At 50.1% G+C, this 19,031-nt stretch overlaps 17 non-coding genes across 17 annotated transcripts; all 17 read left to right on the forward strand.

Moving 5' to 3' along the window:
* Positions 1–91: 91 nt before the first annotated feature.
* Positions 92–210, forward strand: LOC124737163. Its single transcript, XR_007009526.1, has one exon. It is a non-coding gene; the product is annotated as a 5S ribosomal RNA (ribosomal RNA).
* A 1,030-nt stretch (positions 211–1,240) lies between these two features.
* On the forward strand, positions 1,241–1,359 carry LOC124737165. Its single transcript, XR_007009527.1, has one exon. It is a non-coding gene; the product is annotated as a 5S ribosomal RNA (ribosomal RNA).
* A 1,024-nt stretch (positions 1,360–2,383) lies between these two features.
* On the forward strand, positions 2,384–2,502 carry LOC124737167. The gene has a single exon (XR_007009529.1). It is a non-coding gene; the product is annotated as a 5S ribosomal RNA (ribosomal RNA).
* Positions 2,503–3,540: 1,038 nt separating this feature from the next.
* On the forward strand, positions 3,541–3,659 carry LOC124737168. The gene has a single exon (XR_007009530.1). It is a non-coding gene; the product is annotated as a 5S ribosomal RNA (ribosomal RNA).
* A 1,045-nt stretch (positions 3,660–4,704) lies between these two features.
* Positions 4,705–4,823, forward strand: LOC124737216. Its single transcript, XR_007009574.1, has one exon. It is a non-coding gene; the product is annotated as a 5S ribosomal RNA (ribosomal RNA).
* A 1,038-nt stretch (positions 4,824–5,861) lies between these two features.
* On the forward strand, positions 5,862–5,980 carry LOC124737169. Its single transcript, XR_007009531.1, has one exon. It is a non-coding gene; the product is annotated as a 5S ribosomal RNA (ribosomal RNA).
* A 1,030-nt stretch (positions 5,981–7,010) lies between these two features.
* Positions 7,011–7,129, forward strand: LOC124737170. Its single transcript, XR_007009532.1, has one exon. It is a non-coding gene; the product is annotated as a 5S ribosomal RNA (ribosomal RNA).
* A 1,024-nt stretch (positions 7,130–8,153) lies between these two features.
* LOC124737171 lies at positions 8,154–8,272 on the forward strand. Its single transcript, XR_007009533.1, has one exon. It is a non-coding gene; the product is annotated as a 5S ribosomal RNA (ribosomal RNA).
* A 1,029-nt stretch (positions 8,273–9,301) lies between these two features.
* LOC124737172 lies at positions 9,302–9,420 on the forward strand. Its single transcript, XR_007009534.1, has one exon. It is a non-coding gene; the product is annotated as a 5S ribosomal RNA (ribosomal RNA).
* A 1,030-nt stretch (positions 9,421–10,450) lies between these two features.
* Positions 10,451–10,569, forward strand: LOC124737173. Its single transcript, XR_007009535.1, has one exon. It is a non-coding gene; the product is annotated as a 5S ribosomal RNA (ribosomal RNA).
* Positions 10,570–11,593: 1,024 nt separating this feature from the next.
* Positions 11,594–11,712, forward strand: LOC124737174. Its single transcript, XR_007009536.1, has one exon. It is a non-coding gene; the product is annotated as a 5S ribosomal RNA (ribosomal RNA).
* A 1,030-nt stretch (positions 11,713–12,742) lies between these two features.
* On the forward strand, positions 12,743–12,861 carry LOC124737176. The gene has a single exon (XR_007009537.1). It is a non-coding gene; the product is annotated as a 5S ribosomal RNA (ribosomal RNA).
* A 1,024-nt stretch (positions 12,862–13,885) lies between these two features.
* On the forward strand, positions 13,886–14,004 carry LOC124737177. The gene has a single exon (XR_007009538.1). It is a non-coding gene; the product is annotated as a 5S ribosomal RNA (ribosomal RNA).
* A 1,029-nt stretch (positions 14,005–15,033) lies between these two features.
* LOC124737179 lies at positions 15,034–15,152 on the forward strand. The gene has a single exon (XR_007009540.1). It is a non-coding gene; the product is annotated as a 5S ribosomal RNA (ribosomal RNA).
* Positions 15,153–16,176: 1,024 nt separating this feature from the next.
* LOC124737180 lies at positions 16,177–16,295 on the forward strand. The gene has a single exon (XR_007009541.1). It is a non-coding gene; the product is annotated as a 5S ribosomal RNA (ribosomal RNA).
* A 1,025-nt stretch (positions 16,296–17,320) lies between these two features.
* LOC124737195 lies at positions 17,321–17,439 on the forward strand. Its single transcript, XR_007009555.1, has one exon. It is a non-coding gene; the product is annotated as a 5S ribosomal RNA (ribosomal RNA).
* A 1,024-nt stretch (positions 17,440–18,463) lies between these two features.
* Positions 18,464–18,582, forward strand: LOC124737181. The gene has a single exon (XR_007009542.1). It is a non-coding gene; the product is annotated as a 5S ribosomal RNA (ribosomal RNA).
* The last annotated feature ends 449 nt before the right edge of the window (positions 18,583–19,031 follow it).

Here is a 19,031-nt window from a genome sequence, read left to right on the forward strand (position 1 = left end):
ATGCGGCTGCTTTCGACCGAAAAGTAAGATTTTGTGTGTGTTGGGATAAGAACCGAATGCGAATTCTGCCATGCGCCTACATTATATGGGCGCCAACGGCCATACCATGTTGAGTACACCGGTTCTCGTCCGATCACCGAAGTTAAGCAACATCGGGCGTGGTTAGTACTTGGATGGGTGACCGCCTGGGAACACCACGTGCTGTTGGCTCCCCTTCATTTACTTTTTTTTTTTTTATACCGCCCTCTTTCCATACCACCGTTCTGTTGTGACAAAGATTCTTGCTTAAGCATTTTAAACTACTGTAGTGACCATAAGGTACGAAATTGCAGTAAATGTCTCAGTTTGAGGGAGAATGTGCTAACCAAGTTCGCCAGGAAGTCTTTGAAAACGACAAAACAGTACGAATAGGCAGATATGTTCTGAAATACGTCAGCGCCTGTTGTTGTGTAGCGGTGTACAATTCCTACTTCGATATGTAATCATAAAGTTATTCTTTAGTCGTCTCGTCTCGTCTCCTCATCTCCTGCAGACGTTTCTTGTGCTTGCGCTGTTATATGGGCCACGACCCGAGCGGCAGCGAGCGGCAGTCGAGCAAAGTCGGGACAAGTCGGGACGGGGACAGGCACAGGGACAGGAATGGTGCGAATGCACTGCAAATTACGCAAACACCTCGTCTGAGGCGAGGCGAGGCGAGGCGAGGAAGCTCACATCGCCAGCAGTGGCGCCCTCCAACAAGACTGTGCCACACCCCGCACAGGCCCTACGCCGGTCGGCCGCGCGCCAGCCCTCCTGCGCTGGACACCAGGGACAAGATGCGTCTTCCGCGAGTGTCGAAGGCTGCACGCGCCAAGCGGATGACAGGAGGTGCAACGAGAAGCTGCGCGTCTCACACACACGGCGGCGCGCCCGCTAGTTCGGCAGTCGCTCTGCTGGCACGTCGGATTGCGGAAGGAAGTGCTTACAATTACAATTCTGTTCGTGTTTTATGTTGTAAAGTTGTTAGCTTGTAACGATGTAATGTTAATAAATAAATTTATAAAGCTCACAAAAAAAAAAAAAACACGAAGCACGTCCTTCCGGCTCATAAGTTTTGGAACTCAGGATTGCGTTCGCGCTAACGTGACGAATTGTCAATAAAAAAAAAAAATGCGGCTGCTTTCGACCGAAAAGTAAGATTTTGTGTGTGTTGGGATAAGAACCGAATGCGAATTCTGCCATGCGCCAACTTTATATGGGCGCCAACGGCCATACCATGTTGAGTACACCGGTTCTCGTCCGATCACCGAAGTTAAGCAACATCGGGCGTGGTTAGTACTTGGATGGGTGACCGCCTGGGAACACCACGTGCTGTTGGCTCCCCTTCATTTACTTTTTTTTTTTTTATACCGCCCTCTTTCCATACCACCGTTCTGTTGTGACAAAGATTCTTGCTTAAGCATTTTAAACTACTGTAGTGACCATAAGGTACGAAATTGCAGTAAATGTCTCAGTTTGAGGGAGAATGTGCTAACCAAGTTCGCCAGGAAGTCTTTGAAAACGACAAAACAGTACGAATAGGCAGATATGTTCTGAAATACGTCAGCGCCTGTTGTTGTGTAGCGGTGTACAATTCCTACTTCGATATGTAATCATAAAGTTATTCTTTAGTCGTCTCGTCTCGTCTCCTCATCTCCTGCAGACGTTTCTTGTGCTTGCGCTGTTATATGGGCCACGACCCGAGCGGCAGCGAGCGGCAGTCGAGCAAAGTCGGGACAAGTCGGGACGGATACAGGGACAGGGATAGGAATGGTGCGAATGCACTGCAAATTACGCAAACACCTCGTCTGAGGCGAGGCGAGGCGAGGCGAGGAAGCTCACATCGCCAGCAGTGGCGCCCTCCAACAAGACTGTGCCACACCCCGCACAGGCCCTACGCCGGTCGGCCGCGCGCCAGCCCTCCTGCGCTGGACACCAGGGACAAGATGCGTCTTCCGCGAGTGTCGAAGGCTGCACGCGCCAAGCGGATGACAGGAGGTGCAACGAGAAGCTGCGCGTCTCACACACACGGCGGCGCGCCCGCTAGTTCGGCAGTCGCTCTGCTGGCACGTCGGATTGCGGAAGGAAGTGCTTACAATTACAATTCTGTTCGTGTTTTATGTTGTAAAGTTGTTAGCTTGTAACGATGTAATGTTAATAAATAAATTTATAAAGCTCACAAAAAAAAAATACACGAAGCACGTCCTTCCGGCTCATAAGTTTTGGAACTCAGGATTGCGTTCGCGCTAACGTGACGAATTGTCAATAAAAAAAATGCGGCTGCTTTCGACCGAAAAGTAAGATTTTGTGTGTGTTGGGATAAGAACCGAATGCGAGTTCTGCCATGCGCCTACATTATATGGGCGCCAACGGCCATACCATGTTGAGTACACCGGTTCTCGTCCGATCACCGAAGTTAAGCAACATCGGGCGTGGTTAGTACTTGGATGGGTGACCGCCTGGGAACACCACGTGCTGTTGGCTCCCCATCATTTACTCTTTTTTTTTTATACCGCCCTCTTTCCATACCACCGTTGTCTTGTGTCTAAGATTCTTGCTTAAGCATTTTAAACTACTGTAATGACCATAAAGTACGAAATTGCAGTAAATGTCTCAGTTTGAGGGAGAATGTGCTAACCAAGTTCGCCAGGAAGTCTTTGAAAACGACAAAACAGTACGAATCGGCAGATGTGTTCTGAAATACGTCAGCGCCTGTTGTTGTGTAGCGGTGTACAATTCCTACTTCGATATGTAATCATAAAGTTATTCTTTAGTCGTCTCGTCTCGTCTCGTCTCGTCTCCTCTCCTCATCTCCTGCAGACGTTTCTTGTGCTTGCGCTGTTATATGGGCCACGACCCGAGCGGCAGCGAGCGGCAGTCGAGCAAAGTCGGGACAAGTCGGGACGGATACAGGGACAGGGATAGGAATGGTGCGAATGCACTGCAAATTACGCAAACACCTCGTCTGAGGCGAGGCGAGGCGAGGCGAGGAAGCTCACATCGCCAGCAGTGGCGCCCTCCAACAAGACTGTGCCACACCCCGCACAGGCCCTACGCCGGTCGGCCGCGCGCCAGCCCTCCTGCGCTGGACACCAGGGACAAGATGCGTCTTCCGCGAGTGTCGAAGGCTGCACGCGCCAAGCGGATGACAGGAGGTGCAACGAGAAGCTGCGCGTCTCACACACACGGCGGCGCGCCCGCTAGTTCGGCAGTCGCTCTGCTGGCACGTCGGATTGCGGAAGGAAGTGCTTACAATTACAATTCTGTTCGTGTTTTATGTTGTAAAGTTGTTAGCTTGTAACGATGTAATGTTAATAAATAAATTTATAAAGCTCACAAAAAAAAAATACACGAAGCACGTCCTTCCGGCTCATAAGTTTTGGAACTCAGGATTGCGTTCGCGCTAACGTGACGAATTGTCAATAAAAAAAATGCGGCTGCTTTCGACCGAAAAGTAAGATTTTGTGTGTGTTGGGATAAGAACCGAATGCGAGTTCTGCCATGCGCCTACATTATATGGGCGCCAACGGCCATACCATGTTGAGTACACCGGTTCTCGTCCGATCACCGAAGTTAAGCAACATCGGGCGTGGTTAGTACTTGGATGGGTGACCGCCTGGGAACACCACGTGCTGTTGGCTCCCCATCATTTACTCTTTTTTTTTTATACCGCCCTCTTTCCATACCACCGTTGTCTTGTGTCTAAGATTCTTGCTTAAGCATTTTAAACTACTGTAATGACCATAAAGTACGAAATTGCAGTAAATGTCTCAGTTTGAGGGAGAATGTGCTAACCAAGTTCGCCAGGAAGTCTTTGAAAACGACAAAACAGTACGAATCGGCAGATGTGTTCTGAAATACGTCAGCGCCTGTTGTTGTGTAGCGGTGTACAATTCCTACTTCGATATGTAATCATAAAGTTATTCTTTAGTCGTCTCGTCTCGTCTCGTCTCGTCTCCTCTCCTCATCTCCTGCAGACGTTTCTTGTGCTTGCGCTGTTATATGGGCCACGACCCGAGCGGCAGCGAGCGGCAGTCGAGCAAAGTCGGGACAAGTCGGGACGGATACAGGGACAGGGATAGGAATGGTGCGAATGCACTGCAAATTACGCAAACACCTCGTCTGAGGCGAGGCGAGGCGAGGCGAGGAAGCTCACATCGCCAGCAGTGGCGCCCTCCAACAAGACTGTGCCACACCCCGCACAGGCCCTACGCCGGTCGGCCGCGCGCCAGCCCTCCTGCGCTGGACACCAGGGACAAGATGCGTCTTCCGCGAGTGTCGAAGGCTGCACGCGCCAAGCGGATGACAGGAGGTGCAACGAGAAGCTGCGCGTCTCACACACACGGCGGCGCGCCCGCTAGTTCGGCAGTCGCTCTGCTGGCACGTCGGATTGCGGAAGGAAGTGCTTACAATTACAATTCTGTTCGTGTTTTATGTTGTAAAGTTGTTAGCTTGTAACGATGTAATGTTAATAAATAAATTTATAAAGCTCACAAAAAAAAAAAAAAACACGAAGCACGTCCTTCCGGCTCATAAGTTTTGGAACTCAGGATTGCGTTCGCGCTAACGTGACGAATTGTCAATAAAAAAAAAAAATGCGGCTGCTTTCGACCGAAAAGTAAGATTTTGTGTGTGTTGGGATAAGAACCGAATGCGAATTCTGCCATGCGCCAACTTTATATGGGCGCCAACGGCCATACCATGTTGAGTACACCGGTTCTCGTCCGATCACCGAAGTTAAGCAACATCGGGCGTGGTTAGTACTTGGATGGGTGACCGCCTGGGACCACCACGTGCTGTTGGCTCCCCATCATTTACTCTTTTTTTTTTATACCGCCCTCTTTCCATACCACCGTTGTCTTGTGTCTAAGATTCTTGCTTAAGCATTTTAAACTACTGTAATGACCATAAAGTACGAAATTGCAGTAAATGTCTCAGTTTGAGGGAGAATGTGCTAACCAAGTTCGCCAGGAAGTCTTTGAAAACGACAAAACAGTACGAATCGGCAGATGTGTTCTGAAATACGTCAGCGCCTGTTGTTGTGTAGCGGTGTACAATTCCTACTTCGATATGTAATCATAAAGTTATTCTTTAGTCGTCTCGTCTCGTCTCGTCTCGTCTCCTCTCCTCATCTCCTGCAGACGTTTCTTGTGCTTGCGCTGTTATATGGGCCACGACCCGAGCGGCAGCGAGCGGCAGTCGAGCAAAGTCGGGACAAGTCGGGACGGATACAGGGACAGGGATAGGAATGGTGCGAATGCACTGCAAATTACGCAAACACCTCGTCTGAGGCGAGGCGAGGCGAGGCGAGGAAGCTCACATCGCCAGCAGTGGCGCCCTCCAACAAGACACTGCCACACCCCGCACAGGCCACACGCCGGCCGGCCGCGCGCCAGCCCTCCTGCGCTGGACGCCAGGGACAAGATGCGTCTTCCGCGAGTGTCGAAGGCTGCACGCGCCAAGCGGATGACAGGAGGTGCAACGAGAAGCTGCGCGTCTCACACACACGGCGGCGCGCCCGCTAGTTCGGCAGTCGCTCTGCTGGCACGTCGGATTGCGGAAGGAAGTGCTTAAAATTACAATTCTGTTCATGTTTTATGTTGTAAAGTTGTTAGCTTGTAACGATGTAATGTTAATAAATAAATTTATAAAGCTCACAAAAAAAAATACACGAAGCACGTCCTTCCGGCTCATAAGTTTTGGAACTCAGGATTGCGTTCGCGCTAACGTGACGAATTGTCAATAAAAAAAAATGCGGCTGCTTTCGACCGAAAAGTAAGATTTTGTGTGTGTTGGGATAAGAACCGAATGCGAATTCTGCCATGCGCCTACATTATATGGGCGCCAACGGCCATACCATGTTGAGTACACCGGTTCTCGTCCGATCACCGAAGTTAAGCAACATCGGGCGTGGTTAGTACTTGGATGGGTGACCGCCTGGGAACACCACGTGCTGTTGGCTCCCCTTCATTTACTTTTTTTTTTTTTATACCGCCCTCTTTCCATACCACCGTTCTGTTGTGACAAAGATTCTTGCTTAAGCATTTTAAACTACTGTAGTGACCATAAGGTACGAAATTGCAGTAAATGTCTCAGTTTGAGGGAGAATGTGCTAACCAAGTTCGCCAGGAAGTGTTTGAAAACGACAAAACAGTACGAATAGGCAGATATGTTCTGAAATACGTCAGCGCCTGTTGTTGTGTAGCGGTGTACAATTCCTACTTCGATATGTAATCATAAAGTTATTCTTTAGTCGTCTCGTCTCGTCTCCTCATCTCCTGCAGACGTTTCTTGTGCTTGCGCTGTTATATGGGCCACGACCCGAGCGGCAGCGAGCGGCAGTCGAGCAAAGTCGGGACAAGTCGGGACGGATACAGGGACAGGGATAGGAATGGTGCGAATGCACTGCAAATTACGCAAACACCTCGTCTGAGGCGAGGCGAGGCGAGGCGAGGAAGCTCACATCGCCAGCAGTGGCGCCCTCCAACAAGACTGTGCCACACCCCGCACAGGCCCTACGCCGGTCGGCCGCGCGCCAGCCCTCCTGCGCTGGACACCAGGGACAAGATGCGTCTTCCGCGAGTGTCGAAGGCTGCACGCGCCAAGCGGATGACAGGAGGTGCAACGAGAAGCTGCGCGTCTCACACACACGGCGGCGCGCCCGCTAGTTCGGCAGTCGCTCTGCTGGCACGTCGGATTGCGGAAGGAAGTGCTTACAATTACAATTCTGTTCGTGTTTTATGTTGTAAAGTTGTTAGCTTGTAACGATGTAATGTTAATAAATAAATTTATAAAGCTCACAAAAAAAAAAAAAACACGAAGCACGTCCTTCCGGCTCATAAGTTTTGGAACTCAGGATTGCGTTCGCGCTAACGTGACGAATTGTCAATAAAAAAAAAAAATGCGGCTGCTTTCGACCGAAAAGTAAGATTTTGTGTGTGTTGGGATAAGAACCGAATGCGAATTCTGCCATGCGCCAACTTTATATGGGCGCCAACGGCCATACCATGTTGAGTACACCGGTTCTCGTCCGATCACCGAAGTTAAGCAACATCGGGCGTGGTTAGTACTTGGATGGGTGACCGCCTGGGAACACCACGTGCTGTTGGCTCCCCTTCATTTACTTTTTTTTTTTTTATACCGCCCTCTTTCCATACCACCGTTCTGTTGTGACAAAGATTCTTGCTTAAGCATTTTAAACTACTGTAGTGACCATAAGGTACGAAATTGCAGTAAATGTCTCAGTTTGAGGGAGAATGTGCTAACCAAGTTCGCCAGGAAGTCTTTGAAAACGACAAAACAGTACGAATAGGCAGATATGTTCTGAAATACGTCAGCGCCTGTTGTTGTGTAGCGGTGTACAATTCCTACTTCGATATGTAATCATAAAGTTATTCTTTAGTCGTCTCGTCTCGTCTCCTCATCTCCTGCAGACGTTTCTTGTGCTTGCGCTGTTATATGGGCCACGACCCGAGCGGCAGCGAGCGGCAGTCGAGCAAAGTCGGGACAAGTCGGGACGGGGACAGGCACAGGGACAGGAATGGTGCGAATGCACTGCAAATTACGCAAACACCTCGTCTGAGGCGAGGCGAGGCGAGGCGAGGAAGCTCACATCGCCAGCAGTGGCGCCCTCCAACAAGACACTGCCACACCCCGCACAGGCCACACGCCGGCCGGCCGCGCGCCAGCCCTCCTGCGCTGGACGCCAGGGACAAGATGCGTCTTCCGCGAGTGTCGAAGGCTGCACGCGCCAAGCGGATGACAGGAGGTGCAACGAGAAGCTGCGCGTCTCACACACACGGCGGCGCGCCCGCTAGTTCGGCAGTCGCTCTGCTGGCACGTCGGATTGCGGAAGGAAGTGCTTAAAATTACAATTCTGTTCATGTTTTATGTTGTAAAGTTGTTAGCTTGTAACGATGTAATGTTAATAAATAAATTTATAAAGCTCACAAAAAAAAATACACGAAGCACGTCCTTCCGGCTCATAAGTTTTGGAACTCAGGATTGCGTTCGCGCTAACGTGACGAATTGTCAATAAAAAAAAATGCGGCTGCTTTCGACCGAAAAGTAAGATTTTGTGTGTGTTGGGATAAGAACCGAATGCGAATTCTGCCATGCGCCTACATTATATGGGCGCCAACGGCCATACCATGTTGAGTACACCGGTTCTCGTCCGATCACCGAAGTTAAGCAACATCGGGCGTGGTTAGTACTTGGATGGGTGACCGCCTGGGAACACCACGTGCTGTTGGCTCCCCTTCATTTACTTTTTTTTTTTTTATACCGCCCTCTTTCCATACCACCGTTCTGTTGTGACAAAGATTCTTGCTTAAGCATTTTAAACTACTGTAGTGACCATAAGGTACGAAATTGCAGTAAATGTCTCAGTTTGAGGGAGAATGTGCTAACCAAGTTCGCCAGGAAGTCTTTGAAAACGACAAAACAGTACGAATAGGCAGATATGTTCTGAAATACGTCAGCGCCTGTTGTTGTGTAGCGGTGTACAATTCCTACTTCGATATGTAATCATAAAGTTATTCTTTAGTCGTCTCGTCTCGTCTCCTCATCTCCTGCAGACGTTTCTTGTGCTTGCGCTGTTATATGGGCCACGACCCGAGCGGCAGCGAGCGGCAGTCGAGCAAAGTCGGGACAAGTCGGGACGGGGACAGGCACAGGGACAGGAATGGTGCGAATGCACTGCAAATTACGCAAACACCTCGTCTGAGGCGAGGCGAGGCGAGGCGAGGCGAGGAAGCTCACATCGCCAGCAGTGGCGCCCTCCAACAAGACACTGCCACACCCCGCACAGGCCACACGCCGGCCGGCCGCGCGCCAGCCCTCCTGCGCTGGACGCCAGGGACAAGATGCGTCTTCCGCGAGTGTCGAAGGCTGCACGCGCCAAGCGGATGACAGGAGGTGCAACGAGAAGCTGCGCGTCTCACACACACGGCGGCGCGCCCGCTAGTTCGGCAGTCGCTCTGCTGGCACGTCGGATTGCGGAAGGAAGTGCTTAAAATTACAATTCTGTTCATGTTTTATGTTGTAAAGTTGTTAGCTTGTAACGATGTAATGTTAATAAATAAATTTATAAAGCTCACAAAAAAAAATACACGAAGCACGTCCTTCCGGCTCATAAGTTTTGGAACTCAGGATTGCGTTCGCGCTAACGTGACGAATTGTCAATAAAAAAAAATGCGGCTGCTTTCGACCGAAAAGTAAGATTTTGTGTGTGTTGGGATAAGAACCGAATGCGAATTCTGCCATGCGCCTACATTATATGGGCGCCAACGGCCATACCATGTTGAGTACACCGGTTCTCGTCCGATCACCGAAGTTAAGCAACATCGGGCGTGGTTAGTACTTGGATGGGTGACCGCCTGGGAACACCACGTGCTGTTGGCTCCCCTTCATTTACTTTTTTTTTTTTTATACCGCCCTCTTTCCATACCACCGTTCTGTTGTGACAAAGATTCTTGCTTAAGCATTTTAAACTACTGTAGTGACCATAAGGTACGAAATTGCAGTAAATGTCTCAGTTTGAGGGAGAATGTGCTAACCAAGTTCGCCAGGAAGTCTTTGAAAACGACAAAACAGTACGAATAGGCAGATATGTTCTGAAATACGTCAGCGCCTGTTGTTGTGTAGCGGTGTACAATTCCTACTTCGATATGTAATCATAAAGTTATTCTTTAGTCGTCTCGTCTCGTCTCCTCATCTCCTGCAGACGTTTCTTGTGCTTGCGCTGTTATATGGGCCACGACCCGAGCGGCAGCGAGCGGCAGTCGAGCAAAGTCGGGACAAGTCGGGACGGGGACAGGCACAGGGACAGGAATGGTGCGAATGCACTGCAAATTACGCAAACACCTCGTCTGAGGCGAGGCGAGGCGAGGCGAGGAAGCTCACATCGCCAGCAGTGGCGCCCTCCAACAAGACTGTGCCACACCCCGCACAGGCCCTACGCCGGTCGGCCGCGCGCCAGCCCTCCTGCGCTGGACACCAGGGACAAGATGCGTCTTCCGCGAGTGTCGAAGGCTGCACGCGCCAAGCGGATGACAGGAGGTGCAACGAGAAGCTGCGCGTCTCACACACACGGCGGCGCGCCCGCTAGTTCGGCAGTCGCTCTGCTGGCACGTCGGATTGCGGAAGGAAGTGCTTACAATTACAATTCTGTTCGTGTTTTATGTTGTAAAGTTGTTAGCTTGTAACGATGTAATGTTAATAAATAAATTTATAAAGCTCACAAAAAAAAAAAAAACACGAAGCACGTCCTTCCGGCTCATAAGTTTTGGAACTCAGGATTGCGTTCGCGCTAACGTGACGAATTGTCAATAAAAAAAAAAAATGCGGCTGCTTTCGACCGAAAAGTAAGATTTTGTGTGTGTTGGGATAAGAACCGAATGCGAATTCTGCCATGCGCCAACTTTATATGGGCGCCAACGGCCATACCATGTTGAGTACACCGGTTCTCGTCCGATCACCGAAGTTAAGCAACATCGGGCGTGGTTAGTACTTGGATGGGTGACCGCCTGGGAACACCACGTGCTGTTGGCTCCCCTTCATTTACTTTTTTTTTTTTTATACCGCCCTCTTTCCATACCACCGTTCTGTTGTGACAAAGATTCTTGCTTAAGCATTTTAAACTACTGTAGTGACCATAAGGTACGAAATTGCAGTAAATGTCTCAGTTTGAGGGAGAATGTGCTAACCAAGTTCGCCAGGAAGTCTTTGAAAACGACAAAACAGTACGAATAGGCAGATATGTTCTGAAATACGTCAGCGCCTGTTGTTGTGTAGCGGTGTACAATTCCTACTTCGATATGTAATCATAAAGTTATTCTTTAGTCGTCTCGTCTCGTCTCCTCATCTCCTGCAGACGTTTCTTGTGCTTGCGCTGTTATATGGGCCACGACCCGAGCGGCAGCGAGCGGCAGTCGAGCAAAGTCGGGACAAGTCGGGACGGGGACAGGCACAGGGACAGGAATGGTGCGAATGCACTGCAAATTACGCAAACACCTCGTCTGAGGCGAGGCGAGGCGAGGCGAGGAAGCTCACATCGCCAGCAGTGGCGCCCTCCAACAAGACACTGCCACACCCCGCACAGGCCACACGCCGGCCGGCCGCGCGCCAGCCCTCCTGCGCTGGACGCCAGGGACAAGATGCGTCTTCCGCGAGTGTCGAAGGCTGCACGCGCCAAGCGGATGACAGGAGGTGCAACGAGAAGCTGCGCGTCTCACACACACGGCGGCGCGCCCGCTAGTTCGGCAGTCGCTCTGCTGGCACGTCGGATTGCGGAAGGAAGTGCTTAAAATTACAATTCTGTTCATGTTTTATGTTGTAAAGTTGTTAGCTTGTAACGATGTAATGTTAATAAATAAATTTATAAAGCTCACAAAAAAAAATACACGAAGCACGTCCTTCCGGCTCATAAGTTTTGGAACTCAGGATTGCGTTCGCGCTAACGTGACGAATTGTCAATAAAAAAAAATGCGGCTGCTTTCGACCGAAAAGTAAGATTTTGTGTGTGTTGGGATAAGAACCGAATGCGAATTCTGCCATGCGCCTACATTATATGGGCGCCAACGGCCATACCATGTTGAGTACACCGGTTCTCGTCCGATCACCGAAGTTAAGCAACATCGGGCGTGGTTAGTACTTGGATGGGTGACCGCCTGGGAACACCACGTGCTGTTGGCTCCCCTTCATTTACTTTTTTTTTTTTTATACCGCCCTCTTTCCATACCACCGTTCTGTTGTGACAAAGATTCTTGCTTAAGCATTTTAAACTACTGTAGTGACCATAAGGTACGAAATTGCAGTAAATGTCTCAGTTTGAGGGAGAATGTGCTAACCAAGTTCGCCAGGAAGTCTTTGAAAACGACAAAACAGTACGAATAGGCAGATATGTTCTGAAATACGTCAGCGCCTGTTGTTGTGTAGCGGTGTACAATTCCTACTTCGATATGTAATCATAAAGTTATTCTTTAGTCGTCTCGTCTCGTCTCCTCATCTCCTGCAGACGTTTCTTGTGCTTGCGCTGTTATATGGGCCACGACCCGAGCGGCAGCGAGCGGCAGTCGAGCAAAGTCGGGACAAGTCGGGACGGGGACAGGCACAGGGACAGGAATGGTGCGAATGCACTGCAAATTACGCAAACACCTCGTCTGAGGCGAGGCGAGGCGAGGCGAGGAAGCTCACATCGCCAGCAGTGGCGCCCTCCAACAAGACTGTGCCACACCCCGCACAGGCCCTACGCCGGTCGGCCGCGCGCCAGCCCTCCTGCGCTGGACACCAGGGACAAGATGCGTCTTCCGCGAGTGTCGAAGGCTGCACGCGCCAAGCGGATGACAGGAGGTGCAACGAGAAGCTGCGCGTCTCACACACACGGCGGCGCGCCCGCTAGTTCGGCAGTCGCTCTGCTGGCACGTCGGATTGCGGAAGGAAGTGCTTACAATTACAATTCTGTTCGTGTTTTATGTTGTAAAGTTGTTAGCTTGTAACGATGTAATGTTAATAAATAAATTTATAAAGCTCACAAAAAAAAAAAAAACACGAAGCACGTCCTTCCGGCTCATAAGTTTTGGAACTCAGGATTGCGTTCGCGCTAACGTGACGAATTGTCAATAAAAAAAAAAAATGCGGCTGCTTTCGACCGAAAAGTAAGATTTTGTGTGTGTTGGGATAAGAACCGAATGCGAATTCTGCCATGCGCCAACTTTATATGGGCGCCAACGGCCATACCATGTTGAGTACACCGGTTCTCGTCCGATCACCGAAGTTAAGCAACATCGGGCGTGGTTAGTACTTGGATGGGTGACCGCCTGGGAACACCACGTGCTGTTGGCTCCCCTTCATTTACTTTTTTTTTTTTTATACCGCCCTCTTTCCATACCACCGTTCTGTTGTGACAAAGATTCTTGCTTAAGCATTTTAAACTACTGTAGTGACCATAAGGTACGAAATTGCAGTAAATGTCTCAGTTTGAGGGAGAATGTGCTAACCAAGTTCGCCAGGAAGTCTTTGAAAACGACAAAACAGTACGAATAGGCAGATATGTTCTGAAATACGTCAGCGCCTGTTGTTGTGTAGCGGTGTACAATTCCTACTTCGATATGTAATCATAAAGTTATTCTTTAGTCGTCTCGTCTCGTCTCCTCATCTCCTGCAGACGTTTCTTGTGCTTGCGCTGTTATATGGGCCACGACCCGAGCGGCAGCGAGCGGCAGTCGAGCAAAGTCGGGACAAGTCGGGACGGGGACAGGCACAGGGACAGGAATGGTGCGAATGCACTGCAAATTACGCAAACACCTCGTCTGAGGCGAGGCGAGGCGAGGCGAGGAAGCTCACATCGCCAGCAGTGGCGCCCTCCAACAAGACACTGCCACACCCCGCACAGGCCACACGCCGGCCGGCCGCGCGCCAGCCCTCCTGCGCTGGACGCCAGGGACAAGATGCGTCTTCCGCGAGTGTCGAAGGCTGCACGCGCCAAGCGGATGACAGGAGGTGCAACGAGAAGCTGCGCGTCTCACACACACGGCGGCGCGCCCGCTAGTTCGGCAGTCGCTCTGCTGGCACGTCGGATTGCGGAAGGAAGTGCTTAAAATTACAATTCTGTTCATGTTTTATGTTGTAAAGTTGTTAGCTTGTAACGATGTAATGTTAATAAATAAATTTATAAAGCTCACAAAAAAAAATACACGAAGCACGTCCTTCCGGCTCATAAGTTTTGGAACTCAGGATTGCGTTCGCGCTAACGTGACGAATTGTCAATAAAAAAAAATGCGGCTGCTTTCGACCGAAAAGTAAGATTTTGTGTGTGTTGGGATAAGAACCGAATGCGAATTCTGCCATGCGCCTACATTATATGGGCGCCAACGGCCATACCATGTTGAGTACACCGGTTCTCGTCCGATCACCGAAGTTAAGCAACATCGGGCGTGGTTAGTACTTGGATGGGTGACCGCCTGGGAACACCACGTGCTGTTGGCTCCCCTTCATTTACTTTTTTTTTTTTTATACCGCCCTCTTTCCATACCACCGTTCTGTTGTGACAAAGATTCTTGCTTAAGCATTTTAAACTACTGTAGTGACCATAAGGTACGAAATTGCAGTAAATGTCTCAGTTTGAGGGAGAATGTGCTAACCAAGTTCGCCAGGAAGTCTTTGAAAACGACAAAACAGTACGAATAGGCAGATATGTTCTGAAATACGTCAGCGCCTGTTGTTGTGTAGCGGTGTACAATTCCTACTTCGATATGTAATCATAAAGTTATTCTTTAGTCGTCTCGTCTCGTCTCCTCATCTCCTGCAGACGTTTCTTGTGCTTGCGCTGTTATATGGGCCACGACCCGAGCGGCAGCGAGCGGCAGTCGAGCAAAGTCGGGACAAGTCGGGACGGGGACAGGCACAGGGACAGGAATGGTGCGAATGCACTGCAAATTACGCAAACACCTCGTCTGAGGCGAGGCGAGGCGAGGCGAGGCGAGGAAGCTCACATCGCCAGCAGTGGCGCCCTCCAACAAGACACTGCCACACCCCGCACAGGCCACACGCCGGCCGGCCGCGCGCCAGCCCTCCTGCGCTGGACGCCAGGGACAAGATGCGTCTTCCGCGAGTGTCGAAGGCTGCACGCGCCAAGCGGATGACAGGAGGTGCAACGAGAAGCTGCGCGTCTCACACACACGGCGGCGCGCCCGCTAGTTCGGCAGTCGCTCTGCTGGCACGTCGGATTGCGGAAGGAAGTGCTTAAAATTACAATTCTGTTCATGTTTTATGTTGTAAAGTTGTTAGCTTGTAACGATGTAATGTTAATAAATAAATTTATAAAGCTCACAAAAAAAAATACACGAAGCACGTCCTTCCGGCTCATAAGTTTTGGAACTCAGGATTGCGTTCGCGCTAACGTGACGAATTGTCAATAAAAAAAAATGCGGCTGCTTTCGACCGAAAAGTAAGATTTTGTGTGTGTTGGGATAAGAACCGAATGCGAATTCTGCCATGCGCCTACATTATATGGGCGCCAACGGCCATACCATGTTGAGTACACCGGTTCTCGTCCGATCACCGAAGTTAAGCAACATCGGGCGTGGTTAGTACTTGGATGGGTGACCGCCTGGGAACACCACGTGCTGTTGGCTCCCCTTCATTTACTTTTTTTTTTTTTATACCGCCCTCTTTCCATACCACCGTTCTGTTGTGACAAAGATTCTTGCTTAAGCATTTTAAACTACTGTAGTGACCATAAGGTACGAAATTGCAGTAAATGTCTCAGTTTGAGGGAGAATGTGCTAACCAAGTTCGCCAGGAAGTCTTTGAAAACGACAAAACAGTACGAATAGGCAGATATGTTCTGAAATACGTCAGCGCCTGTTGTTGTGTAGCGGTGTACAATTCCTACTTCGATATGTAATCATAAAGTTATTCTTTAGTCGTCTCGTCTCGTCTCCTCATCTCCTGCAGACGTTTCTTGTGCTTGCGCTGTTATATGGGCCACGACCCGAGCGGCAGCGAGCGGCAGTCGAGCAAAGTCGGGACAAGTCGGGACGGGGACAGGCACAGGGACAGGAATGGTGCGAATGCACTGCAAATTACGCAAACACCTCGTCTGAGGCGAGGCGAGGCGAGGCGAGGAAGCTCACATCGCCAGCAGTGGCGCCCTCCAACAAGACACTGCCACACCCCGCACAGGCCACACGCCGGCCGGCCGCGCGCCAGCCCTCCTGCGCTGGACGCCAGGGACAAGATGCGTCTTCCGCGAGTGTCGAAGGCTGCACGCGCCAAGCGGATGACAGGAGGTGCAACGAGAAGCTGCGCGTCTCACACACACGGCGGCGCGCCCGCTAGTTCGGCAGTCGCTCTGCTGGCACGTCGGATTGCGGAAGGAAGTGCTTAAAATTACAATTCTGTTCATGTTTTATGTTGTAAAGTTGTTAGCTTGTAACGATGTAATGTTAATAAATAAATTTATAAAGCTCACAAAAAAAAATACACGAAGCACGTCCTTCCGGCTCATAAGTTTTGGAACTCAGGATTGCGTTCGCGCTAACGTGACGAATTGTCAATAAAAAAAAATGCGGCTGCTTTCGACCGAAAAGTAAGATTTTGTGTGTGTTGGGATAAGAACCGAATGCGAATTCTGCCATGCGCCTACATTATATGGGCGCCAACGGCCATACCATGTTGAGTACACCGGTTCTCGTCCGATCACCGAAGTTAAGCAACATCGGGCGTGGTTAGTACTTGGATGGGTGACCGCCTGGGAACACCACGTGCTGTTGGCTCCCCTTCATTTACTTTTTTTTTTTTTATACCGCCCTCTTTCCATACCACCGTTCTGTTGTGACAAAGATTCTTGCTTAAGCATTTTAAACTACTGTAGTGACCATAAGGTACGAAATTGCAGTAAATGTCTCAGTTTGAGGGAGAATGTGCTAACCAAGTTCGCCAGGAAGTCTTTGAAAACGACAAAACAGTACGAATAGGCAGATATGTTCTGAAATACGTCAGCGCCTGTTGTTGTGTAGCGGTGTACAATTCCTACTTCGATATGTAATCATAAAGTTATTCTTTAGTCGTCTCGTCTCGTCTCCTCATCTCCTGCAGACGTTTCTTGTGCTTGCGCTGTTATATGGGCCACGACCCGAGCGGCAGCGAGCGGCAGTCGAGCAAAGTCGGGACAAGTCGGGACGGGGACAGGCACAGGGACAGGAATGGTGCGAATGCACTGCAAATTACGCAAACACCTCGTCTGAGGCGAGGCGAGGCGAGGCGAGGAAGCTCACATCGCCAGCAGTGGCGCCCTCCAACAAGACACTGCCACACCCCGCACAGGCCACACGCCGGCCGGCCGCGCGCCAGCCCTCCTGCGCTGGACGCCAGGGACAAGATGCGTCTTCCGCGAGTGTCGAAGGCTGCACGCGCCAAGCGGATGACAGGAGGTGCAACGAGAAGCTGCGCGTCTCACACACACGGCGGCGCGCCCGCTAGTTCGGCAGTCGCTCTGCTGGCACGTCGGATTGCGGAAGGAAGTGCTTAAAATTACAATTCTGTTCGTGTTTTATGTTGTAAAGTTGTTAGCTTGTAACGATGTAATGTTAATAAATAAATTTATAAAGCTCACAAAAAAAAAATACACGAAGCACGTCCTTCCGGCTCATAAGTTTTGGAACTCAGGATTGCGTTCGCGCTAACGTGACGAATTGTCAATAAAAAAAAATGCGGCTGCTTTCGACCGAAAAGTAAGATTTTGTGTGTGTTGGGATAAGAACCGAATGCGAATTCTGCCATGCGCCTACATTATATGGGCGCCAACGGCCATACCATGTTGAGTACACCGGTTCTCGTCCGATCACCGAAGTTAAGCAACATCGGGCGTGGTTAGTACTTGGATGGTTGACCGCCTGGGAACACCACGTGCTGTTGGCTCCCCTTCATTTACTTTTTTTTTTTTTATACCGCCCTCTTTCCATACCACCGTTCTGTTGTGACAAAGATTCTTGCTTAAGCATTTTAAACTACTGTAGTGACCATAAGGTACGAAATTGCAGTAAATGTCTCAGTTTGAGGGAGAATGTGCTAACCAAGTTCGCCAGGAAGTCTTTGAAAACGACAAAACAGTACGAATAGGCAGATATGTTCTGAAATACGTCAGCGCCTGTTGTTGTGTAGCGGTGTACAATTCCTACTTCGATATGTAATCATAAAGTTATTCTTTAGTCGTCTCGTCTCGTCTCCTCATCTCCTGCAGACGTTTCTTGTGCTTGCGCTGTTATATGGGCCACGACCCGAGCGGCAGCGAGCGGCAGTCGAGCAAAGTCGGGACAAGTCGGGACGGGGACAGGCACAGGGACAGGAATGGTGCGAATGCACTGCAAATTACGCAAACACCTCGTCTGAGGCGAGGCGAGGCGAGGCGAGGAAGCTCACATCGCCAGCAGTGGCGCCCTCCAACAAGACACTGCCACACCCCGCACAGGCCACACGCCGGCCGGCCGCGCGCCAGCCCTCCTGCGCTGGACGCCAGGGACAAGATGCGTCTTCCGCGAGTGTCGAAGGCTGCACGCGCCAAGCGGATGACAGGAGGTGCAACGAGAAGCTGCGCGTCTCACACACACGGCGGCGCGCCCGCTAGTTCGGCAGTCGCTCTGCTGGCACGTCGGATTGCGGAAGGAAGTGCTTAAAATTACAATTCTGTTCATGTTTTATGTTGTAAAGTTGTTAGCTTGTAACGATGTAATGTTAATAAATAAATTTATAAAGCTCACAAAAAAAAATACACGAAGCACGTCCTTCCGGCTCATAAGTTTTGGAACTCAGGATTGCGTTCGCGCTAACGTGACGAATTGTCAATAAAAAAAAATGCGGCTGCTTTCGACCGAAAAGTAAGATTTTGTGTGTGTTGGGATAAGAACCGAATGCGAATTCTGCCATGCGCCTACATTATATGGGCGCCAACGGCCATACCATGTTGAGTACACCGGTTCTCGTCCGATCACCGAAGTTAAGCAACATCGGGCGTGGTTAGTACTTGGATGGGTGACCGCCTGGGAACACCACGTGCTGTTGGCTCCCCTTCATTTACTTTTTTTTTTTTTATACCGCCCTCTTTCCATACCACCGTTCTGTTGTGACAAAGATTCTTGCTTAAGCATTTTAAACTACTGTAGTGACCATAAGGTACGAAATTGCAGTAAATGTCTCAGTTTGAGGGAGAATGTGCTAACCAAGTTCGCCAGGAAGTCTTTGAAAACGACAAAACAGTACGAATAGGCAGATATGTTCTGAAATACGTCAGCGCCTGTTGTTGTGTAGCGGTGTACAATTCCTACTTCGATATGTAATCATAAAGTTATTCTTTAGTCGTCTCGTCTCGTCTCCTCATCTCCTGCAGACGTTTCTTGTGCTTGCGCTGTTATATGGGCCACGACCCGAGCGGCAGCGAGCGGCAGTCGAGCAAAGTCGGGACAAGTCGGGACGGGGACAGGCACAGGGACAGGAATGGTGCGAATGCACTGCAA

The sequence above is a fragment of the Schistocerca piceifrons genome, unplaced genomic scaffold (assembly GCF_021461385.2).
Source record: "Schistocerca piceifrons isolate TAMUIC-IGC-003096 unplaced genomic scaffold, iqSchPice1.1 HiC_scaffold_1693, whole genome shotgun sequence".
Classification (NCBI taxonomy): Eukaryota; Metazoa; Arthropoda; class Insecta; order Orthoptera; family Acrididae; genus Schistocerca; species Schistocerca piceifrons.